The sequence below is a fragment of the Physeter macrocephalus genome, chromosome 11 (genome assembly GCF_002837175.3).
Source record: "Physeter macrocephalus isolate SW-GA chromosome 11, ASM283717v5, whole genome shotgun sequence".
NCBI lineage: Eukaryota > Metazoa > Chordata > Mammalia > Artiodactyla > Physeteridae > Physeter > Physeter macrocephalus.
In genome coordinates, this window is record NC_041224.1 from 41,527,729 (window position 1) to 41,554,507 (window position 26,779).

Consider the following 26,779-nt stretch of genomic DNA (forward strand, 5'->3'; position numbering starts at 1 on the left):
CACATGCCGCGGAGCGGCTGGGCCCGTGAGCCATGGCCGCTGAGCCTGCGCGTCCGGAGGCTGTGCTCCGCAACGGGAGAGGCCACAGCAGAGGGAGGCCCGCATACCACAAAAAAAAAAAAAAAAAAAAAAAAAAAAAGTACAATTCAATGGTTTTCTGTACATTCAGAATTGTGCAACCATCACCACAATCTAATTTTCAAACACTTTTATCATCCCCAAAAGAGACCATGTACTGTCAGCAATCACTCACCATCCTACATCACATCGTGGATTTTTTTCCAATAAATGTACAGTTGTACCTCCATACTGTCAGGCTTTACTTCTGTGGATTTAACCAACCTTGGATGGAAATTTCTATCTGTGGTCGGGTGAATCCTCAGATTCAGAATCTGAAGATATGGAGGGCCGATTGTACTATACCACTTTATATAAGGGACATGAGCATCCTTGGATTTTGGTATATGCGGGGGCTCCTAGAATCAATCCCCCTCAGATACCAAGGACAACTGTATACTACGTTTTTTCCTATACATGCATACTTATGATAAAGTTTAATTCATGAATGATGTACAGTAAGAGAATATCCAAATTTGCTAGCACCACCACTCTTATGCTTTGGGGTCATTAAGTAAAATAAGGGTTACTTGAACACAAGCACTGCAATACTGCAACAGTTGATCTGATAACTGAGACAGCTACTAAGTTATTAACAGGTAGGATATGCTGGACAAAGGGATAATTCATGTCCTACTCCAGGATGGCTTGAGATTTCATAACATTACTGCGAATGGCGTGCAATTTAAAACTTATGAATTGTTTATTTCTGGAATTTTCCATTAAATATTTTTGGACCATGGTTGATCACAGGTAACTGAAACCACAGAAAATGAAACTGCAGATAATGGGGGACTATTGTACATACATTTCTTTTTTTGTTGAGATATCATTTAGGTTACATAAAATTCACCTGTTTAAGTTATACAGTTCAGTGGTTTTTATTATATTCACAATGCCATACAACCATTGCTAATTCTAGAACATTTTTATCACCCCAAAAGGAAACGCATACCCATTAAGCAGTCTGTCATCATCCATCCTTACCCCCAATCCATGACAATCACTAATCTGCTTTGTTTCTAAGAATTTTCTTATTCTGGATATTTCATTTGAAGGTATCATAGACTGTATGGCCAATTGGACTTCCCTGGTGGTGCAGTGGTTAAGAATCCACCTGCCAGTGCAGGGGATTCTTAATCACACGGGTTCGAGCCCTGGTCCGGGAAGAACCCACATGTCGCGGAGCAACTAAGCCCACGCGCCACAACTACTGAGCCTGCGCTCTAGAGCCTGCATGCCACAACTCCTGAGCCCACGTGCCACAGTTACTGAAGCCTGCGCATCTAGAGCCCATGCTCCACAACAAGAGAAGCCACCGCAATGAGAAGCCTGCACACTGCAACGAAGAGTAGCCCCTGCTCGCCACAACTAGAGAAAGCCAGCGCACAGCAATGAAGACCCAACATAGCCACCCATAAATAAATAAATAAACAAATTTATTTATTTTTAAAAAAAGAATATATGGCCAATTATGTCTGGCTTCTTTAATTTAACATAATATTTTCAAAGTTCATCCATGTTGTAGTGTGTATCAGTAGTTTATTCCTTTTATTTATTGTTTATTTAATATTCATTTATTTATTTGGTTGTGCCGGGTCTTAGTTGCAGCAGGTGTGCTCCATGTTGTGGCATGCGAACTCTTAGTTGCGGCATGCATGTAGGATCCAGTTCCCCGACGAGAGATCAAACCCAGGCCTCCTGCATTGGGAGCACGGATCCCCAACCACTGTGCTACCAGGGAAGTCCCAGTAGTTATTCCATAGGTACTCCACATTTTGTTTATCTGTTCATCAGTTGATGGGTATTTGGGTCATTTCCACTTTGGGCTGTTATAAATAATGCTGCAGTGAACATATGTGTACAATTTTTTATGTGGATTTAATGTTTTCAATCTCTTGGGTATATACTTAGGAATGGAATTGCTGGGTCATATGGTAACTCTTTGTTTAACCTTTTGAGAAATTCCCAGGCTCTTTTCCAAAGCTGTTATACCATTTTACATTCCATATAGCCTAATGACCTTGACTAGAACCTCCAGTACAATGTTGAATAGAAGTGGTCAAAGTGGACATCCTTGTCTTGTTCCTTATCTTATGCAGGAAATTTTAGTCTTCCACAATTAAGTATGACGTTAGCTGTGGGTTTTTCATAGATGCCCTTTATCAGGTTGAGGGTGTTTCCTTGTATTCCTAGTTTGTTGAATGTTTTTATCATGGAAGAATGTTGGATTTTGTCAGATGCTTTTCCCACATCTATTGAGATAACCATGTGATGTTTTGTCTTTTGTTCTATTAATATGGTGTATTATATTGATTGATTTTTGTGTGTTAAACCAGTCTCACATTCTTGGAATAAAAATTCTTGGTCGGGCTTCCCTGGTGGCGCAGTGATTGAGAATCCGCCTGCCGATGCAGGGGACATGGGTTTGTGCCCTGGTCTGGGAAGATCCCACATGCCGCGGAGCGGCTGGGCCCGTGAGCCATGGCCACTGAGCGTGCGCGTCCGGAGCCTGTGCTCCGCAACGGGAGAGGCCACAACAGTGAGAGGCCCGCGTACCACCAAAAAAAAAAAAAAAAAATTCTTGGTTGTGGTGCATAATTCTTTTTATACATTGCTGGATTCTGTTTGCTAATAAGAAATAGAATCCCTGACACATGACAGTTGAACTTATAATTTTTCGACTTCATGATGGTACAAAAGTGATACACATTCAGTAGAAACCACGCTTCAAGTTTTGAATTTTGATCTTTTCCCAGGCTAGCGATATGCAGTAAGATACTTTCTCCTGATGCTGGGCAGTGGCAGTGAGCCGTAGCTCCCAGTCAACCACACTGTCACTATGGTAAACAGCCAATACACTTTGAACCATTCTATATCCATACAACCATTCTGTATTTCACTTTCAGAATAGTATTCCATAAATTACATGAGATGCTCAACATTTTATTATAAAATAGGCTTTGTGTTAGATTGTTTTGCCCAACTGTAGGTTAATATAAGTGTTCTGAGCACATTTAAAGTAGGCTAGGCTGAGCTATGGTATTCGGTATGTTAGGTGTATTAAATGCATTCTGTCTTAATGATAATTTCAGTTTATGATGGGTTTATTGGGATGTAACTCCATCATAAGTTGAGGAAGATCTGTATTTTTGTTGTAGATTTTTGCATCTCTAGTCGTAAGTGATACTGATCTATAGTTCTGTTTTCTTGTGATGTCTGTTTCTGGGATCCTGGTATCAGAGTAATACAGGCCTCAAAAAATGAGTTGGGGAGTGTTCCTCCTCTTCTGTTTTTTGAAAGAGTTTGTGAAGGATTGGTATTAATTCTTTAAATGTTTGGTATGATTCACCAATGAAGCTATCTGGACCTGAGCTTTTCTTTGTGGGTGTTTTTTTTTTTTATTTTAAACAGCTTTATTGAGATTTAACTGACATAAAATATTGTGTAAATTTAAGATGTACAACGTGTTGATTTGATACACTTACACATTATAAAGTGATTACACTAGTAGGGTTAGTTAGCACTTCAGTCACCTCACATAATTACCATTTCTTTTGTAGTGAGAACTTTTAAGATTTATTCTTAGCAACTTTCAAGTCTATACAGTATTGTTAACTATAATCACCATGTTGTATGTTAGATCCCCAAAACTTACTCATCTTATAACTGGAAGTTTGTATCCTTTGACCAACATCTCCCAATTTCCCCTACCCTCCAGTCCCTAGCAACCATCATTCTACTCTTGTTTCTATGAGTTGCGCTTTTTTAGATTCTTTGTGGTAGGGTTTTTTTTTATTATTTATGGTATTTTTTTATAATTCAATCTCTTATTATAGCTCTACTCACATTTTCTATTTCTTCTTCAGTGGGTTTCAATAGTTTGTGCCTTTCTAGGAATTTGTTCATTTTATCTAGGTTATCTAATTTGTTGGCATACAGTTATCCATACTATTCTCTGATAGTCTTTTTTATTTCTGTAAGGTCAGTAGTAATGTTCTCTTTTCGTTCCTGATTTTACTAATTTGAATCTTCTCTCTTTTTTCTTAGTCGTTCTAACCTAAGATTTGTCAATTTTATTGATCTTGTCAAAGAACTAACTTTTGGTTTCATTGATTTCCTGTATTTTTCTATTGTCTGTTTTACTTATTTCCACTCTAATCTTTATTTTTTTCTTCCTTTTATTTGCTTTAAGTTGGTGTGCTATTCTTTTTCCAGTTGATGAAGGTAGAACGTTAGGTTATTGATTTGTGATCTTCCTTTTTTTTTTTTAAATTACATGAATGAATCAACAGTTTAAATTTTATTTATTTATTTTTGGCTGTGTTGGGTCTTCGTTTCTGTGTGAGGGCTTTCTCTAGTTGCAGCGAGCAGAGGCCACTCTTCATCGCGGTGCGCTGGCCTCTCACTATCGCGGCCTCTTTTGTTGCGGAGCACAGGATCCAGACACGCAGGCTCAGTAGTTGTGGCTCACGGGCCCAGTTGCTCCGCGGCATGTGGGATCTTCCCAGACCAGGGTGGCAGGCAGATTCTCAACCACTGCGCCACCAGGGAAGCCCCATGATCTTCCTTTTTAAGTGTACATAGCTATAAATTTCTCTCTAAGCATTGCTTTCACTGCATCCCATAAGTTTTGGTATATTATGTTTATGTTTTCATTCATCTACAAGTAATTTTAATTTTCCTTGTGATTTCTCCTTTGCCAATTGTTTATTTAGTAGCGTGCTAATTTCTATATATTTGTGAATTTCCCAAATTTCCTTTTATTAGTGATGTCTAATTTCATTACCTTGTGGTCAGAGAACATACTTTGTATGACTTCAGTCCTTTTAAATTCATTGAAGCATGTTTTATGACCTAAGGTATGTTCTATTCTGGAGAATATTCCATGTACACTTGAGAAGAATGCGTATTCTGCTGCTATTCAGTGAAGTGTTCTATAGATGTCTGTTAGGTCTAGTTAGTTTATAGTGTCTTTTGTTTCCTTTTTGATCTTCTGTCTAGTTTAGTTGTTCTATCCGTTATTTAGAGTGAGGTATTGAAGTCTCCATCTATTATTGTTGAATTGTCTATTCTCCTTTCAGTTCTGTCTGTTGTAGTAAGTCTTTTGTCTGATTTCTTTTGCAGCTTTGCTGATTTGGTAAAATGTGTGGTAAGCTTTCCAATTTTTAGATGCCCTAAAATAATTTCTATTTTTAAAAAAATTATTTTTGGCTACATTGGGTCCTCATTGCTACATGTGGGCTTTCTCTAGTTGTGGCGAGCAGGGGCTACTCTTTGTCACTACCACATCTTCTTTATCCATTCATCTGTCAGTGGGCATTTAGGTTGTTTCTATGTTTTGGCTATTGTAAATAGTGCTGCAGTGAACATTGGGGTGCACGTATCTTTTTGAATTATAGTTTTCTCTAGATATATGCCCAGGAATGGGATTGCAGGATCATGTGGCAACTCTATTTTTAGTTTTTTAAGGAACCCCCATACTGTTTTCCAGTGATGTATTCTTTTATTCTTATTTTTCTAAAAATTATCAAGAATGGAAGTTAAATTTTGTCACATTGTAATAGTCTTGTAAGTTTTCTCTTTTGGCCTTTTTATTAATTTTATATATATATATATATATATATATATTTTTCTTATTCCAGGTACATCAGGCATATAGCTAAATAATTGATAGATTATAGATAGATAGGACAGCATCCAAAGTGTATTGAAAATAGCTCATATTTGAGAGAGATTATCTAACAGGCTATTTAATTGCTCTGAGGCATATACTTTGAGTTCCTTTTGTTGAAGCTCTGTATCCTTTTGTGAAGTCATAACAGAAAAGAGAGGGCCATCAGAAAAATTATTTGCTCCAATTTTTTGTATTTTACAAAACTACATTTGAAAAGACTATCCTCTTTGATTTTCAGGTTCTCTTAATACAAAGACCTATAGGAAAAATTTCAATTTGACTTTATTTAGCCTAGGTTAAAAAGAAAACATGCACAGAGCATATGCGACACATTTGCTCTCCCCAATCCCTTCTACCTGCTCAGAACCCTTAGGAAGAAATGCACAGTCTGGGTAGAAAGCAGTTTCCTTTAGGAAATCAATACCATCCATTTTCCTTCAATCTTTGTATGGTCTCTGTTATATTATGATCCCAAATTGCCATGTTTTGTGTTATAGTCACTCATATAGATCTTCTTAAATCCTTTCAGATATAGCTCATAAGCAACATGAAAGCAAACGCTGTGATCTCCTAATCTCCTAATGTAGCACCTAGTACAAAGTGGGATTCTGTAAATATTTACTGAATAAATTAATAAAAGATATCAACATAAAAAAAAAAGAATTCTTCAAAATGCCTAGAGAAAATAATCCTGAATATGGTGGAATTTATTCTGCCTGGTCATATAGTTTCCCCTGATGTTACAATAGCAAGACTGGGAATTCGTAAAGGCTGCTTCAATTGTCTCTCTGAGTAGTGATGTTCCAGTTACTCTGACGGCATAAAAAATTACCTCAAAATGTAGTGGCATAAAAGCTTCATTTATTATGCTTGTAGATTCTGGGAGTGAGGACCCTGCACAGGGCACAGCAGGAAGGGCTTATCTCTGTTCCTCAGTAACTAGCACCTCAGCTGAAAGACTTGAAGCCTAGAGGTTAGAATCATTTGACGTTTCCTTCAGTCACGTGACACACTGATGCTCATGACACAGAAACCCTAGCTGGGGCTGCTGGCCAGCTGTGGCCTCTCCATGTGGCCTGGGCTTTCTCACAACATGGTGGTTGTATTCCAAAAGCAGCATCCCAAGGACCCTGTGGTCTTTAATGACCAAGCTTCAGAGGTCAAGCAGTGTCACATCCTCCTCTTTCTACTAATTGAGGCAGTTACAAAGGTCTGCTAGGTTAAAGGGGATCATAGATTCCACCATTTAAAGGGGGAATGTCAACATTTCATTGTAAGAAAAGCACGTGGGACAGGGTATAAATTGGTGTGGCCATGTATTAGTCACAGTTCTCCAGAGAAACAAAACCAATAGGATGTGTCTATGTAGAGAAAGAGATTTATTTTAAGACATTGGCTCCTGCCATTATGGAGGTCGACAAGGTCAAAATCTACAGGGTGGGCTGTCAGACTGGAGAACCAGGAGTTGCTGATAATGCAGTTCAAATCCAAAGGCTGTCTGCTGGCAGTTTCCTCTTGCTTGTCGGAGGTCAGCCTTTTGTTCTATCAAGACCTTCAACGGATTGGATGAGGCCCAACTTTACCCAGACAAGTTAACACATAAAATTAACCATCACAAGTCCACCCTTTGTCAACTTGGCATCTCCTTAAACCACCCTTAATCTCAAAATAAAGATAATAACGAGGTCATACTTCTACCTAACGTGATACAACTATCCTGTGTACGACTGAAAACTCACTAACCCTTTCTCCAGAGGAGGATGCAACATCCTTGCATGCTGTTTACTCTTGTTGATACTTTGTAACTTGAATACCATGATGTAAGTTTATCAATACTTAAATATTATGACATAAAATAAATACATCTTACGTTGCACGATAAAGGGATTTTTAAAAGGGCAGGAAATGAAGCTATTTGTCGTGTGTGTGTGTGTGTAAATACATACATATATGTATGGATATGAATCACACGTTCATAACAAAATAAGGAAGAAATACTCAGGACAATTGTAGCCCACATTTCCGAAACTGGGCATGTGGTGGTAGCTGGTATTTGTAATTACCTTCCTCCACTACCCATTCCATATCCCCTTGCCCTTGGGCCTCATGCCTTTGTTACCACAATATCCCACTGATTAGAGACCAACCCGATTGCACGTGGAGGGAAATACACAAGGCATGAATGCAAAAGGAGGCTGGGATCATTGGAGGACAATTTGGGGGATGGGCTTCCACACCTGGAAATAACAAATATTTCTCCATTTTTCAGATGTCAAGTTCAAGTCATAAAATGGATAGAAATAAGGCAACAGTGTTCGGACCTGGACACGATCAGGGAGGATTGTGTATGTCAGATTAAGAAGATTGGTTTAATCTGGTAGATGTGTGGCTTCCAACCTCAGTGTGCCCTCACCTGGAGGACTTGTTAAAATGAAGACGTGAGGCCCTCCTCCCCAGAGTTTCTGATTCAGTAGGTCTGGGGTTAAACCTATCATTTGCTTTTCTCACAAGTTTCCAGGCAATGCTGCCGGTGATGATCGGGGGACTACAGTCTGAGAACCTCTGTTGTGCGTAAAGCAGACTTTAAGCAAGACAGTGATGTGACCAGATTTTTCTTTTATGTAACTCTTTCTGGTGATTTTCTGAAGCATAGATTTGTGTAGGCCCCATAACAGGCTTTCAGCCATACACATAAGATATAACTGAAACTTGAACTAGGACAAAGAATGTCCGACTGGAAATGACAGGTAAGAGAAGTATCATTAAATGTCCCTGTTTGACGGCTGTTTGGATTTGATTGGGGTGGGGGGAGGAGAGAAGAGTGGAACGGGAATAGATGAGAGAGGAAAAAAGGCCTTAGTACAACTCTCAAGTTTCTAGTACGGATAACTGGGTGATGGCGTGAGCATCAATTGAGAAAAAAAGATGGAAGCCGGGGGCAGCAGTTTGGCAGGCGGTGCATATGCTGAACTGAGTTGGAAGGAAGGACTTCTCCCGGAGGAGCCAGCAAATACGTGGTTACATGAGTCTGAAGCCTGGAGGTCGAGACACGGATCTGAGAATCATCAGCAAATAGGTAGTGACCCTGGGAATTGACGAGCTCACCCAGAAAGTGGAGCAGGGAGACAGGAGTGAGCCCTAGAGGGGCGCTTCTCCCCTCTACCGTACATAGAAATCACCTGGGTCTCCCTCCCTCCCACCCTCCCTATCCCACCCCTCTAGGTGGTCACAAACCACCGAGCTGATCTCCCTGTGACGCAAGAGGGAAGAGATATGGGAACGTGTATATGTATAACCGATTCACTTTGTTGTAAAGCAGAAACCAACACACCATTGTAAAACAGTTATACTCCAATAAAGATGTTAAAAAAAAAAGAAATCACCTGGGGATTCTGTTCAACTACAGACTCTGATCCGGCTGGTCTAGGGTGGGACTTGAGATTCTGCGTCTCTAACAAGCTCCCAGAGATGCCAAAGGTGCTGGTCTGAGCACACCATTCCTGTAGTAACAGGGCTCTAGAGAAGCCCAGCACTAGAGGGGTCAGAGCAGTGCAGAGAACTGGGAGAAAACTCTGAAGGAGATGCGAAGTCAGAGAAGTATGAAGACGATTCAAAGAGTGCGTTATCACAGAAACACACTCTATTCTATTAAGAGAATAGACCTTCCAGAAGTTCACACAATTCTGAGTGTTAAATGTGTAGGGGAGGAAAAGTATCTGTTTCCTTCTACTCCTCTGAGGTTCATTGGCTGGGGCTCTGTCAGTGAGACCGACCAAAGACAAATTAACAACAGAAAAGCAACAACATTTATTAACACGTGCATCCCACACACAAGTGAGAGAACTCAGAGAAAACTCAAAGGCGTGGTTAGAACTTGGGTTTATATAGCATCTTAACAAAAGGGCAATACAGTTTTAGAATAGTGACAAGACAAAGAAAAAGGACTTCAAATTTCTAGGGGTATGAATTGTAGGAAGGTAAATACATAGGAGAACTAAGGGAAGGTAAGGGCTAGTCAGCAAAGTTTGTTACGTAGATCCTCCTGGTGCTCTCTCTGGGCTGCTAAGGGTCTAGAGTTGTCTCTGGTCATTAACTTCTGTTCTTCCTAGTAGAGAGGAGAAGGGGCCCCCTTTGAAAATGTCTGTCCTGCTGTTGGGCAAATAGGGGAGGGCAGGAAGCTTCTCTTCTATCTGCTTCTCCTCAACTGCCTTCAGCTCAAAATAATCCTTATACCAAAGTGCCATACTTTGGGGTGGCATATTCTGGTCCCCTGTGAACGTCTGGACAGTTTAGAAGAGGGTGGGATTAGAAGCCAATTTGTGGTAGGTTAAGGGCCAAATGGGAAGTGAGTACTTGCCATGAGCATAGACTGCTATTGTGAGAGGTTGAGATGAGGTGAAGAGAAGTTGGGTGAAAATTAGGAATGGATGTGGAGTGAAGAAATGGCTTTATTAATTTTTTTTAAGTAGATGAATTTTTTTTAAATTACATGAATGAATCAACAGTTTAAATTTTATTTATTTATTTTTGGCTGTGTTGGGTCTTCGTTTCTGTGTGAGGGCTTTCTCTAGTTGCAGCGAGCAGAGGCCACTCTTCATCGCGGTGCGCTGGCCTCTCACTATCGCGGCCTCTTTTGTTGCGGAGCACAGGATCCAGACACGCAGGCTCAGTAGTTGTGGCTCACGGGCCCAGTTGCTCCGCGGCATGTGGGATCTTCCCAGACCAGGGTGGCAGGCAGATTCTCAACCACTGCGCCACCAGGGAAGCCCCATGATCTTCCTTTTTAAGTGTACATAGCTATAAATTTCTCTCTAAGCATTGCTTTCACTGCATCCCATAAGTTTTGGTATATTATGTTTATGTTTTCATTCATCTACAAGTAATTTTAATTTTCCTTGTGATTTCTCCTTTGCCAATTGTTTATTTAGTAGCGTGCTAATTTCTATATATTTGTGAATTTCCCAAATTTCCTTTTATTAGTGATGTCTAATTTCATTACCTTGTGGTCAGAGAACATACTTTGTATGACTTCAGTCCTTTTAAATTCATTGAAGCATGTTTTATGACCTAAGGTATGTTCTATTCTGGAGAATATTCCATGTACACTTGAGAAGAATGCGTATTCTGCTGCTATTCAGTGAAGTGTTCTATAGATGTCTGTTAGGTCTAGTTAGTTTATAGTGTCTTTTGTTTCCTTTTTGATCTTCTGTCTAGTTTAGTTGTTCTATCCGTTATTTAGAGTGAGGTATTGAAGTCTCCATCTATTATTGTTGAATTGTCTATTCTCCTTTCAGTTCTGTCTGTTGTAGTAAGTCTTTTGTCTGATTTCTTTTGCAGCTTTGCTGATTTGGTAAAATGTGTGGTAAGCTTTCCAATTTTTAGATGCCCTAAAATAATTTCTATTTTTAAAAAAATTATTTTTGGCTACATTGGGTCCTCATTGCTACATGTGGGCTTTCTCTAGTTGTGGCGAGCAGGGGCTACTCTTTGTCACAGTGTGCGGGCTTCTCATTGCAGTGGCTTCTCTTGTTGCAGAGCACGGGCTCTAGGCACACGGGCTTCAATAGTTGCAGCATGTGGGCTCAGTAGTTGTGGCGCACGGGCTTAGCTGCTCTGCAGCATGTGGGATCTTTCCGGACCAGGGTTCGAACCCGTGTCCCCTGCATTGGCAGGCAGATTCTTAACCACTGCGCCACCAGGGAAGTCCCTAAAATAATTTCTATTTAGCAAGCAAGCAAGTCTATTTCCAAGACTTGAAAGACCTTAAAACCACTTAAGGCCTGGAAACTTTTTGAGGGTTTTTTCGGGCATCTTTTAAATCAATTTCATGGTTATTGGTTTATTCACATGTTCCACTCTTCTTGAGTCAATTCTACCATTTTTATTTTCCTAGTAAAGTGTCTATTTCATAGATACAGTAAACCTTCTAGTGTAGATTTTATATATATATATATATATCATTCTATTATAATTTTTAGTCTGTCACTATAGTTACATCTCATTACTAATTTTATATATTTTTTAAAAATTTGTATTTAGATTTGCCAAAGATGTGTCAGCTTTATTGTCATTTTTTTCACCAAAACGCTAGCTCTTGGTTTTTATTTCTCCCTTTTATTTTTATTTTATTTTATTTTTTTATTGGTTAATCGGTTCTCCTATTTTTTTTCCCCTACATCGTGAATTTCTGATTTCATCTTCACTACCTTTCTTTTCTTCTATTTCAAAAGTCATGAAATTTCTTTGAAATTTTTTTTGAAAATGAAAAATTTTAAAGCTAGTTTTCCTAAAGTCAGATTTGGTTTCAACATGTAGATTTGGGTAATTGGTGTTTTATAATCATTTTCAAAATAGATTTTAATTGTGATTTTCTTTTCTTTTTTGGCCTAAGAGATGTTTAGGAGATAATTTTAGAAATTATCATTGGTTAAAAGTTTTTATACAATGTTTAAATTTTTTTTTAGCATGATTACCTTGTTATCAGAGTATGTAGTCTTTTAAACTATTTTTTAATTTGAGTTTTCTTTTAATATGTGATCAACTTTTAAAAAAATATTTATTTGTTTACTTATTTGGCTGCACCGGGTCTTAGTTGCAGCATGCAGGATTTAGTTCCCTGACCAGGGATTGAACCCAGGTCCCCTGCATTGGGAGTGCAGAGTCTTAACCGCTGGACCATGAGGGAAGTCCCTGTGATCAACTTTTTAAAAGTGTTCTTTGTATTCCTAAAAAGAAGGCTTCTGTAGCAGTCAATATTTAGAGATGCAGAAGTATAGCTACCATATCTATTATATTTCTACGTATCTCTCACAATATTTTTGACTGTTTAGGAAATTTCAGGGCTTCACTTGCCACATAAGTGTTTAGGACTTATAACTCCAGGGTAGTGTACCTTTTGTCAGAATATAATGCTCCAAGTGGGCTCCTCTATGCGCGCGGGAAGATGGCCATACGAGTGACCAAGTCAGTGCTGTTCGAGTGTCTGGGTAACATCTGTCGATCACCCATTGCAGAAACAGTTTTCAGGAAACTTGTAACTGATCAAAACATTTCAGATACTTGGAGGATAGACAGTGCAGCAGTGTCCACGTATGAACCAGGAAACCCTCCTGATTATCAGGGGCAGGCTTGCATGAAGAAGCATGGTTATCCCTATGAGTCACGTTGCCTGGCAGGTTACCAAAAAAGTCTTTGCCACTTTTGATTATATACTATGTATGGATGAAAGCAACCTGAGAGATGTGAATAGGAAAAGTAATCAAGTTAAAAACTGCAGAGCAGGGATCCCGCGGAGCGTCGCGGGCACTGAGGAGAGTTAAGTCTCGGTTTTTCTGGAAATTGTGCTATGCGGTCTTTGGGCACTGCTCCACCACACCCGGGTTTCCAGGGTTTCCCGAATAATCCTACCTGAAAAAGAAGCCCAGAGGAAGAGGAAAGAAAGGAGAAGGAATGGCCCTTTCCCAGGGACTGTTGACATTCAAGGATGTGGCCATCACTTTCTCTCAGGAGGAGTGGGAATGCCTGGAACCTGCTCAGAGGGCCTTGTACAGGGACGTAATGCTGGAGACCTACAGGAACCTGCTCTCCCTGGGTGAGGATAACTCCTCTCCGGAAGTTGGAAGCCTTTCTGCTGGATTTGCAATCAAGGAGTTATCACCAAGAGAGGATATTAATAAAGGAGAATTATACCATCTGGTTGTACTGGACAGAAATGAAAACCATGGCATCAAGGATTTTGACCTCAAGGAAGTCTGTGCAGATGTGCAGGAGTGTGAGAGTGAGTGGGGATGTGATACAAGAAATGACAAAGAAGTACTTTTGACCCATAACAAAAATCTCAGTCATGGAGAAGATCACAATAATAAATCCTTAATTAATTTTCCTCAGAGTGTTTCTGTAAGAAGTAATGCATGTGAATATTTCACGCACGACAAGCCATTCATAAGAAGTTTATTAACAACGCAAAATAACATCAGTGTTGCTAGAAACAGAGATCTCAAGTGTTTGGAAAGTAGACCTGGAGTGAGGCTGCAGGCCCAGGTGGCTCAGCTGCAGAGATTTCCAGTTGAGGAGAAAGTGTATGCATGCGGTCAAGTTGAGAAGCCAGTCAGCAGTGGTTCCTCAGTTTCACCACTTCACAGAATTGCTCCTAGTGTGGAAAACACTTTGTCACCTGCACAACACAGGAGAAAGGGATTTACCCAACGTTCAAGCCTTATGGCACATCAGAGAATTCATACAGGAGAAAAATCTTATAAATGTAAAGACTGTGATAAGGCTTTCATCCAACGTTCACAACTTTGGGGTCACGAGAGAACTCACACTGGAGAGAAACCTTACAAATGTAATGAGTGTGGCAGAGCTTTTACCCAATTTTCACGCCTTACTAGGCATCAGAAAATGCATGCTGGGGAGAAACCACACAAATGTAATGTGTGCGGCAAGGCTTTTATTGAACTTTCACAACTTTGGGGTCATGAGAGAATTCATACTGGTGAGAAACCACACAAATGTAACGTGTGTGGCAAGGGATTTACCCAACGTTCAAGCCTTATGGCACATCAGAGAATTCATACAGGAGAAAAATCTTATAAATGTAAAGACTGTGATAAGGCTTTCATCCAACGTTCACAACTTTGGGGTCACGAGAGAACTCACACTGGAGAGAAACCTTACAAATGTAATGAGTGTGGCAGAGCTTTTACCCAATTTTCACGCCTTACTAGGCATCAGAAAATGCATGCTGGGGAGAAACCACACAAATGTAATGTGTGCGGCAAGGCTTTTATTGAACTTTCACAACTTTGGGGTCATGAGAGAATTCATACTGGTGAGAAACCACACAAATGTAACGTGTGTGGCAAGGGATTTACCCAACGTTCAAGCCTTATGGCACATCAGAGAATTCATACAGGAGAAAAATCTTATAAATGTAAAGACTGTGATAAGGCTTTCATCCAACGTTCACAACTTTGGGGTCACGAGAGAACTCACACTGGAGAGAAACCTTACAAATGTAATCAGTGTGGCAAAGCTTATACCCAATTTGCAAGCCTTACTAGGCATCAGAAAATACATACTGAAAACAAACATAAACCCAACATATGTGGCAATGCTTTTATTCAGAGCTCAGGCTTTGGGGATCATCAGACAGTTCACAGCAAAAAGAAACCTTAAAAGGTAATGATTGACACATAACTTGTGCAAGGATCCAAGCCTTACTCAGGCTGAGAGACTCCCATCATGGAAAAGGAAGACATACAGATGGCCAACAGGTGCGTGAAAATAGGCACATCCCTAATCATCAGGGAAATTCAAATCAAAACCACAGTGAGCTACCACCTTACATCTCAGAATGGCTGTCATCAAAAAGACAACAAATCACAAGTGTTGGTGAAAATGAGGAGGAAAGGGAACCCTTGTGCACTGTTGGTAGTATTGTAAATTGGTGCAGCTACTATGGAAAACTATATGGTGGGTCCTCAAAAAATTAAAAATAGAACTGCCATATGATCCAGCAATTGCTCATCTGGGTATTTACCTAGGGAAAACAAAAATACTAATTCAAAAAAATAAAAAAACAAAACAAAACTGCAGAGCAATAATTGAACACTTGGGAGCTAGGAGCCACAGGAACAACTCATTATTGAAGATCCTTATTATGGTAATGACGCTGACTTTGAGACCGTCTACCACCAGTGTGTGCGGTGCTGCAGAGCCTTGCTGGAGAAGGTTCACTGACCCGGGTCCAGTCCTGCTGCGGCCCAAGCTCGTCCCCATAGGCCCGCATTCTCAATCGAGTGACACAGTGTCACCATTCCCTAGCCAAGGCTGCAGCCCTTTCTTCAGTTGACTCACTGTTTCTTACCTTAAAAAATAATTGTAGATGGAAATCAGTTGTTGTGTTTGGCAGAAGAATAAATAAAAATTTTGATTCAGACAGTTTATGGAGTAAATGTTCTTAGACTAGTTGAACCTCCCACTTCACCCCAGTTACAAAAATAGTGGAACAAACAAAATAGTAGAGCAACAAAATAGAACATAATGAAGTAAAACATCACTGTAAGGCCCATCAGCATCTGAGCCCATCGACACTTCCAAGAATCTGCACTACATCTTCCCTCTGTGTGGACGGGGCCCCCTGCCCTGCACTACCTCTTGATGCCAGGGCCTGATGTCCAGTGATGTTGGTGAGAAGTGTTCATACACGCTCACAGTGCACACTTGTGCATTTACAGGACAGGAAGGAGGAATATTTGTGGGATTTATCTTTAGCACCTTCACTCCTTAGTTTGTGTCTGTCTAGTTTATTTCATAAGGAAGTTAGCTTCTTTGTTCCCATTTGAACCACTTTGCCTCTGGAAATGTAATTATGTCCGGGAAGAAGGACACTTGTGTGCTGGTTTACCTTAGGTTAGTTTAAGGACCATGCCTGCTTTTACATGCATGTAATTTAACCTGAATGTCAAATATAGATCAGCTTAGGTGGGAAAAAAATAAGTTGGAAAAAGTCCTTTTATATTGGAATGCTTAAATATTGATATGTTAAGTATTCTTTTATCAGTGCTTAGTTTATAGGCAAATATAGTTAATTTCTGTGCACTTGGAGATAACTGATCTAAAATTCATATGAATATATGTCAGAAAAGATTGTTTTCAAATAAACTGGGGAAATTACAAAAATATATATATATAACGATCCACTCTACCATTTCATACTTTTTTAGCTTGTAAGTTATGGTACTTGTAACTTGTAACCTGCTTTTATTTTTGCATACATTTGGCTGTTGTGTTTTTAATCCAGCCTTTTATTCATAACTTTTCTTTCCTGTTTTAAGATGTAAATTGTATAAACAGTATATATGTAGCTTAATGTTTTTTGACCACCCCTGGGAGATATTCCCCTATTCCACTCTCTGTTAACAGACTTCCTCAAGATTTTATCTACTTTTTTTTTTTTTTTTTTGTGGTACGCGGGGCTCTCACTGCCGTGGCCTCTCCCATTGCGGAGCACAGGCTCCGGACGCACAGGCCCAGCGGGCATGGCTCACGGGCCCAGCGGCTCCGCGGCGCGTGGGATCCTCCCGGACCGGGGCACGAACCCGCGCCCCCTGCATCGGCAGGCGGACTCCCAACCACTGCACCACCAGGGAAGCCCTATCTACTTTTTTTGGTTAGCAGAAATGCTTCCTGGTTTTAAACAGTTTGTTGTGTAACATTCTTAATTTCTGTCATTGAAACTTTCATCTTTTTAATTTCCAGTTATTTCCTTGTGAAGGCGGGGCTGTGTGAATTGGGTAACACTAGTGTTCCATCATCATATTCCCATTAAGTGTTCATTGAGTATATACTCTGGGTTAGTCTCCATGATAGACTTGATATACTTAGCATTACAAAAATGAATGAGACATGACCTTACCTTGAAAAAGCTTGAGATAGGTTAAGGAAGAGAACCATAGATGCATAAAGGAAAAGAATAAAAGTGAGATATGTGCAGAAAGTGATGAGAAGATTGATTTTCCTATCAACAAGGCAGCTAGACTAAATGAACAAGTAATAAAACTGACCAAGCCAGAAGGAACATGAAAAAGAGAATAGAGACATTTTTTATTGGCATTTCCTTACAAAAAGGCTGGGTTTCAGCCCTTTTTTGGTTATAGGACATTGAAATGTCCTATAACCAAAACTACATTGAAATGTAGTTTTTAGAACTATTTATTGTCCTATTATTTATATTATATAATTTATTTATTGTCCTATTATTTGTAATAGGACTTACACAATTTAACTATTACAGAGAGAGAACACTACATCTTGAATGGACCTTCCTGCCTCCCTGCAGTCAGTTTTGAAGTCGTTAATGAAAAGTTTAGTGATAGTGCCTTCTGAGACGTAAGATTTAAGATGACTTCCAGTGTTGTTACTTTGAGGGGAGGGATGAGAAAACTAAAATGCATTAAACTTCTTGACCAAGTGACTTTCTCAGAGTTACAGAGCAAGTTAGTAGGAAGAACTGCAGTACAATCTTTACTCACCTATTTAGGATGAGAGGGAGAAGTGAAAGAAAATACGGAATTCACTCTAACAGACAGAAACCCTTATGTAATTTAGAAAATTTAAGGCTCAGGTAAGAAAAGGGTTTAAAACCAGTCTTAGGATGAGCTATTTATGTGCTAATTGTAATTTTTTCTTTTTAATTGTGTTAAAATATACGTAACATAAAATTTACTATTTTTAAGTGGACAATTCAGTGGTATTGAGTACATTCACATTGTTGTGTAACCATCACCATCATCCATCTTCAGAACTTTTTCATATTGTAAAACTGAAACTCTGTACGCATTAAACAATAACTCCCCATTCTCCTCTACCCCCAAACCTTGTCAGCCACCATTTTACTTTCTGTCTCTATGAATTTGACTTCTCTGTGTACCTCATATAAGTGGAATCATACAGTACATGTCTTTTTTGTGACCAGAGTATTTCACTTAGCATAATGTCCTCAAAGTTCATCCACGTGGTAGCATGTATTAGAATTTCTTCCTTCTTGAGGCTGAATAATATTTTACTGCATGTATATCACACATTTTGTTTCTTCATTCATTCATTGATAAAAACCCAGAATGCTTCCACCTTTTAGCTGTTGTGAATAATGCTGCTATAAACGTGTGGGTACATATATTTCTTCGATACCCTGCCTTTAATTCTTTTGGTTATGTACTCAGAAGTAGAATTGCTGGGTCATATGATAATCCTATTTTTAATTTTTTTTAGGAAATACCGTACTGTTTTCCATAGGGACTGCACCATTTTACATTCCCACCAACAGTGCACAAGGGTTCCAGTTTCTCCGTATCTTTGCCAACACTTTATATTTTCTGGGGTTTTTGTTTTTTGTTTTTTGGGGTTTTTTTTTTTTTTGAAAGTAGCCACTTTAATGGGTATGAAGTGATATCTCATTGTGGTTTTGATTTGCGTTTCCTTAATGATTATCCATGTTGAGAATGTTTTCATGTGCTTTATTAGCCATTTGTATATCTTTGGGGAAGTATATCTTTGAATCCTTTGCCCATTTTTTAATTGGGTTATTTGGGGGTTTTGTTATTGAGTTGTAAGAGTTCTTTATATATTCTAAATATTATTAACTCCTTATCAGATATATGATTTGCAAATATTTTTCCCATTATGTGGACTCCCTTTTCACTCTTTTGATCATTGTGCTTGTTGTTATTTGTTTATTTATTTTTAAGTCTTTATTGAATTTGTTGCAGTATTGCTTCTGTTTTATGTTTTGGTTTTTTAGCCACGAGGCATGTGGGATCTTAGCTCCCAGACCAGGGATTGAACCCACACCCCCTGCATTGGAAGGCAAAGTCTTAATAAATGGACCGCCAGGGAAGTCCCTGTAATTTATTTTAAAATAAGCAAAGAACAGGACTCTGAACAGATATTCCTGGGACAGTGAGTTTTTATGGACATCCATATGCAGCATATGTGGGGAAAGCAAGAGCAGTGAAATATGAGGTCCTGGGGTCATTGTGATCTTATCAGAAAGATGAAAAGGTAAGAATGAAGACAAAGCACAAGTTTGCCCAGGCCTAGCCTTATATGAGGCAGCTGGGTATAATTGAGAACAAGGAAAATGAGATACAGTGTTCAGAAAATGCCTGTGAGTGATTATTTAAATGTTTAAATGAGCTTTTGCATAGATGAGGCAGTCAAGATGGTTTGGCTAAGCTACCACCTTTATTTGTCAAAAACAGGCATAGTTTAAGACTATTATATGCTTTAATTTTGTTTTATGTGTAGAATTATTCAGATTTACAAGTGATGAATTTCATCCGTGAGACATAAACTGAAGGAAAGAATCTCTGAGAAAATCATCCTGTGGAATTTTTGGTGTTTTCTTCCTACTGTCTACTTTCTATTATTAAATATTTGTTTAGCAGCCCTGTCAGGAACACAGTCATTACATTTTTGGGGGTTTTGTTTTTTTCTTTTCTTTTTTTTTTTTTTTTGGTAGATTGGTGCTTTTGGCAGAAAGACAAAACTAATTTCACATATTTATCCTTTAAAAGAGATAAATTACAATTGGATACATTTAGCAGATGGTTCTAAATCCTTAGAATATTATTAATGCTGCTATAGGTTAAATTTCTGAGGCACTTCATGGTTTATCATACTTGTACTTTGCTTCTGTGATTTTGCCTTTTGTTTGATATCAGCAGTCTAGGGCATAGGTCCGTGTTTTCAGAGCCATTCAGGATAATTGCTTCTATACTAAATTTGAAAGTATGCAAAGAGTATTTGCTTTTTCCAACCTTTATGCTGTTTCTTCCCTTTCTCGCTGGCTTTTTTTAAAGTCCTTTTATGCTATGCCTTATGATTGTCCAAAGCCTTTTTCTTTACGGTACTGTAACACGTCTGTGTTCTTTAAATTTTTTTTTTCTGGTAAAGAATATTAGGATGTGAACAATGACTCTATTAAATAAGAATAGCCAGAGTAAAGAGTATGTAAACACCTCAGGTAACAAGCAGAATCAATAAATTAGTCAAATAGAAGACAGACTTTGAAGAACATATCTAGAAAGCAAAAGAAGTGTTTGGAGACAAATATAAGGGAAGAGATTACAAACAACAAGTATATTTCAGAGAGAGTCAGCTTGCTAACAACATGAACTCTAGAAGACAGGACAGATATTTCAAAATTAATTATCTGAAGTATAATAAAGGAAAATTTCTAGACTTTGATTAAGAAAGACCTATCATCGGAAATAGATAAGGCTGATCACGTTTTAGATTCTAATACATATTTTGGTTAAGGTTTTATATCTTATACTAAATTTATAATTCTGTATGCTTCCAATCAAGGAGTGAGGGTTAAACAGTATATTAGCTTGTCAAGATTCACAATAAACTATGTTGGGATTTTGATTGAATTTGAATTATATTTATGGATTAATATGGAAAAATTGACATCTTATTAAGGTTTCTAATACATGAATGTGGTCTGTTTCTTCATTTATGTGGGCTTTCTTAAATGTTTTTTAATTGTTTTATAAGTCTCTGTACATTCTTAGGTATCTTATACTTTTTGTTGCTGTTATAAATGAGTGTTTTTAAATTATGTTTTTGTTTTGTTGTCCTTTAAAATATATATGGAAGGGTAGATAACCAAGACAAGACATTTCTGAACAGTAAGAACAAGATGGTGGGACTTGTCCTATCAGATATCAAAATGTAGAATTGTTCAAATAGTAGTTAATAGTTAATTAAGACAGTGTTTGGCTCAGGGAGAGTTGTACTGACCAGTAGAACAGAATGGTTACCCAGAAACTGGTCCACAGATATATGGACAAGGGTGGCATTGCAGGTAGGGGAGGGGGGATATGGAGAGAGTATTTTTAAACAATGCTAGCATGATTAGTTATCCATATGAATTCATTATATAGTATCCATATGAAGATGAATCCCTATTTCATTCTGTATACAAAGATCATTTCTACATAGATGAAAGCGTAAAAAGCTTTTAAAGCATATGGGGAGAATATATTATATCCCTGGAGTAGGGAAGAATTTTCTATGACAACACAGAAAAAAACTAGCCATGGAAGGAAAAATTGATAAATTTTAGTACGTTAAAATCAAGTGCTTCTGTTCCGTTAAAAAATCCTTTAATGAACTTGAAAATATAAGCCACAACCTGAAGGAAGTTGCTACACACAGAACCAGCAAAGCTTTAGTATACAGAATGAATCAATAAGAAAAAGACAAATAGCTGGATAGTAAAATAGGCAAAAAGACATGAACAGCCATTTCATAGAAGAATTACATAAGGCCTATAAATATAGTAAAAGATGCTCAACCTTATTAGTAGTTAGGGAAATGCAAATTAAGATCATAATGAGATTGCCAAAAATTAAGAGGTTTTCCAATATCATATGTTGGAGAGGATGTGGATCAACAGGATGTTTTTTGGCCATTATCTGTGTTTTATTAGACTCTGTGATTATTTATTTGAGTATTTTTTTTCTTTTTTTTTTAATTGAAGTATAGTTTACAATGCTGTGCCAAAGACTCAGTTATACACATACAGACATTCTTCTTTAAAATTCTTTTCCATTATTGTTTATCCCAGGAGATTGGATATAGTTCCCTGTGCTATACAGTAGGACCTTGTTGTTTATCCCAATAGGAATTCTTTTATTAATTTTTTTAAATTTTATTTATTTATTTTTGGCTGCGTCAGGTCTTCGTTGCTGCCCGCGGGCTTTCTCTGGTTGTGGTGGCTTCTCTTGTTGCGGAGCACGGGCTCTAGGCACACAGGCTTCAGTAGTTGTGGCTCGCAGGCTTAGTTGCTCTGCAGCATGTGGGATCTTCCCGGACCAGGGCTCGAACCCATGTTCCCTGCATTGGCAGGCGGATTCTTAACCACTGCACCACCAGGGAAGTCCAGCAATAGGAATTCTTATACACCACTGAAGGGAGTATAAATTGGTCAGCCACTTTGGAAAACAAATTAGCTTTATGTTGTGAAGTTGAATTTTGTATACTTTCTGACTCAACATCTGTAATCCTAGAGAAACTCACATGTGTGTACTAGAAGATGTGTACAAGAATATTCACACCAACATGATTCATAATAGCAAAAAAAACTTGGAAGTAACCCAAATGTCCTTGACAGAGAATGGAAAATTAAATGGTGGTATATTGATGTAAAAATATTAAACATTAAAAACAAATGAACTACAGCTATATATTGGTTCCTTTCAATGTAATTAGGCTAGCTTTGCAATGATCGGTGTCAAAAAATAATAAAGCAACATTTAGTCATTCTTGAAAAAAAAAATTACACTGAATTCCTGCTGTCTGCCAGGCACTGTTTTGGGTGCTAGGGATTTAGTAGTGAACGAGAATGGACATGTTTTCTGTCCTCATAAAGCTTATGTTTTAGTTTAGAGTGGGACAGATGACTAAACAAGCAAGCAAAGCAATCTGTAATTTAATGTAACCATAAGAGATATGGAAAAGATGAAGCAAGCAAAGAGCATAGCATATGATGTGATGCTGTGTGGGTGTGTGTTTCTGCACAATCAAGGAAGGGTTTTCTGAAAATGTGACATTTGAGCAGAGTCAAATGTTCGAGAGGAAGGAGTCGTACGGCTCTGGGGTAAAAGTTGGAATGAGCTTGGCATATTCAAGGAAGAGCAAGAAGGCAAATGAGGCTAATAGCGAATGAGCTAGGGCTAGGGGCAGAAGGGCGGGAGATGAGTTCAAGGAGGTAGACAAAATTCCTATCATGGGTCTTAACAGCTTTAGCAATGAGTTTAGAATTTTTAAAAATATGGAAAGTCATTGGAGTGTTTCGAGCAGAATGACATGATCTGACTTATGTTTAGGATCTGAAGAATTGATTGCTGGGGGCAGAGGTAGGGGCTAGGGAGGTGGATGCAAAGGGCCCAGTTAGGAGCCTTTTGTAGAAGTTTAGGCATTAGATGATGGTAGAGTAGACCAGAGCAGACAGAAGTGGATGTAGAAAGAAACGGTTAGTTTGGTGATATATTTGAGGGGGTATAATTGAAAGAAATTAGTGTTATTGAGACATATCTTTGTGGGAGAGAAGTAAATCAATAATGACTTCCAGGTTTCGAATACGAGCAGCTGGTTGGACAGTGATGTCATTTACTCACATTAGAGAATACTGAAAGATAAACGGGTTAGGCCGTAAGATTAAGAGTTGAAATGCCTATGAGACACTGAAGTAGGTGAGTCTGACGCTCAAAAGGGAGGTCTGGATTTTGGGGGTAGAAATATGAGACTCATCAGTGTATAGATGGCATTCAGAACCATGGAATTGGATGAAATCACCAGGGGAGTTAAGTCTGTGTAGAGAAGAGGAGCTGTGAAAAGAAGACTGAAAAAAAGTGGATGGTGAGAAAGGAAAAAAAAAAATATCGGGAGAGTGTAGTATCCTGGAACTCAAGAGAAGAAAATGTTTCAATGGACATATTATATAACAGAGAAATATATTTGCAATGGAGAGTATAGGTATCAGGTTAATGTATTACAGATGAATAGTAAAAAGACAGAAGCCTATAGAGAAATGCAAAAAGACGTGAATAGGCAATTCATTGAAGGGTAAATCCTAATAGCCAATAAACCTATGAAAAGATGCTTAACCTCACCATTAATCAGGGAAATGCACATTTAAAAGAGCAGTAATGCCTAATGCTGTCAAAGATTGGAAGGGAGGTCATTTTCATATCCTCGTAGAAAAGTGAATTATTATAACCTTTTTTGAAAGCAGTCTGGCAATATCTATTAAAATGAAAAATACCTCTAATATATGATCCAACAGTCTCACTCCTGGAAATCGTATCTCATGGAAATAGAAGCACCAGTGCATAAAAATCTAGGTATGTTTACTGTAGCCTTTTTTAAGGGCAAAAACACTAAAAATAAGGTAAATTCCTTATTTAACATTCCTCAGGAAAAAGTTGGGTAAATTATAGGTTATCTAATCACTGGATTATTATGCAGTCATTAAAAATAAATGAGTTAAATCTATGCCAGTTGACTTCAAGGACTTTTAATAATGCAGAGAATTTGATAAAATGTGATTCATTTTGTGTGCATGTGTATGTGAGAGAGAAACACCGTAGTTGCCCCCCCACAAAAAAAAACACTTCTGCCTGTGTGTAAAATATTTGTATATGAACATGGAGAAAAGCATACTTTGCTATGAATAGTCATGTCTCGATATTCTCAGGGGGATTGGTTCCAGTACCTCTGCATATACCCAAATCTGCAGACACCCAAGTCCTTTATATGTAACCTACACACATCCTCCCATATACTTTATATCATCTCTAGCTTACTTATAATACCTAATACAATGTAGATGCTGTATAGTTACCAGCACTTGGCAAATTCAAGTTTTGCTTTTTTGGAATTTTCTGGAATTTTTTCTCTCAAATCTTCATTCCACTGTTGGTCGAATCAGCAGTTGAGGAAGAAACCATGACTACGAAGGTTCCAACTGTAATCATTACCTTGGGATAAGTAGGTCTGAGAGAGGTTGTAGAGGTAAACCTCCACTCACCTACCACTCAGTATGTACACACACACACACACACACACACACACACACACACACACACACACACACACACACACCCTCTACTTAAAAGAAAAAGGATCTCCATGATAAAACAGCTTCTGTGACATATCCCATTTATGTAAAATTTATGTGTGTGTATATAAAAGACATGAAAAGATAGTCACCAAAATGATAATCTAAAGTATAATTAATTTTTTTAAATAAAATGCTAAATTGGGATATACTTGTCATCATTTTTTTTCTCCTTTCAATACCGGTTCAGATGGAGAATCTTGATATTGATCAGATAAATTCAATTTTCAGATAGAATAAAGATAATTTTGAAAAAAATTTACAAGATTATTATCATTTTGTGCTCTTCACTAACTTCTGTTTCAACATCCATATTTCTTTTGCAGTCTTAACAAACAGTTTGTTTTGGATATAAGCTAAATAATATGAGACTAAGAATAAAAATTAGAACAGATTAATGGTCAAATCCAGAAGCAGCTAGCTGTGTTCAGTTGAGTGATAAACCTAACTGAATATTTCAATCGTGAACACACTTACCTACTATTGCTATACATATTTGCTCAGTAGATACGAAGAGGCTCTCATACTGTTCAATTTTAGAAAGAAAGTATTTAAATTATTGTATTTATTGATTTTGAAATTGGAACAGATACCATGACTCATTAATAATGGAAACTTCTCAGAGCACTGTGAAGACCTGTGGGTTTGGAAACTACCATTTACAAAATGTTGGATTCTAGCGTAGCTGATTTTCTCTTGCCTTGTCTTCATGCATTACTTAGTATTCATCTTGACCTACCCCCACCTTTGCTGTTACTCTCTATGATTTCGCTGCTCTGACTTCTTTCTTTCCTCATTTTGCTTTTTTGAAGCTTTGTTTTACCTCTACTCTGTTCAAACCCATTTTGTGATGCTAACATTGCTCCAGTCCCTTTGGATGAAGTCCTATAACTTTTCTGATCACTCTCTGCTAATGAGAAGTCCTCAAAGCAGTTCTAGTACAAAAGCAGACTAAGTTCAATAATTAATATGGTCAATTCTGTATAATTATTTAAAACTTCAAACTTTATTTAAAGCCAAAATTTCTCCCTACCAAAAGTTGGCCTACTGTATTAAGCGGGGGGTGGGTCAACTAATTTTTTTGACCTTAATGTGTTGACTGCTCATCCAACATTCTTCAGCCCTCTAGGGTTGAAATGGGTAGAAGGTAGCAGGAAAGTTCTTATTAGACTAATAGCTGTTGTGAGCTGGTGGTGATGCTGTCTGGACTGGGCAGCTGTTTAGAGCTGATTCTTTTGCTCATGAATTCTTTCGTACTTTCTTTAGAGCTACCCTGTTTTACCTTTTGCTATGTAACAGATTACTCCAAAATTTACTGGCTTAAAACAATAAACATTTATTATTTCACAATTTCTGTGGATCAGGAATCTAGGCATGGCTTACCTGGACCTTCTGCCTCTGTGTCTGTCACAGTCATCTTACGGCTTGACTAGGGAATGGATTTGCTTCCAAGCTCACTCCAGGAGTTGTTGGCAGGATTCAGTTCCTCATGAGTTATTGACTTTAAAGGCCTTATTTCTTCATGAGCTGTTGGCCAGAGCCATCCCTGGGTTACTTGCCACATGGGCTTCTCCACAGAGCAACTCATGATATGGCAGCCAGTTTCCTCAGAGCAAGCAATCGAGAGGGCAAGAGTCTGCAGGCTGGAAGTGACAGCCTTTTTTTTTTTTTTTTTTTTTTTTTTTTTTTTTTTTTTTGGTATGCAGGCCTCCCTCCGCTGCGGCCTCTCCCGTCGCGGAGCACAGGCTCCGGACGCGCAGGCCCAGCGGCCATGGCCCACGGGCCCAGCCGCT

The 26,779-nt window shown here is 38.4% G+C and overlaps 1 protein-coding gene and 1 pseudogene across 2 annotated transcripts in view; both read left to right on the forward strand.

Annotated features, from left to right (window-relative positions):
• Positions 1 to 26,779, forward strand: part of HDGFL3 (HDGF like 3) — a 95,883-nt gene that overhangs the window by 26,021 nt on the left and 43,083 nt on the right. The gene's annotated exons all lie outside the window — the stretch shown is intronic.
• Positions 12,477 to 16,546, forward strand: LOC102996752 (low molecular weight phosphotyrosine protein phosphatase-like; annotated as a pseudogene).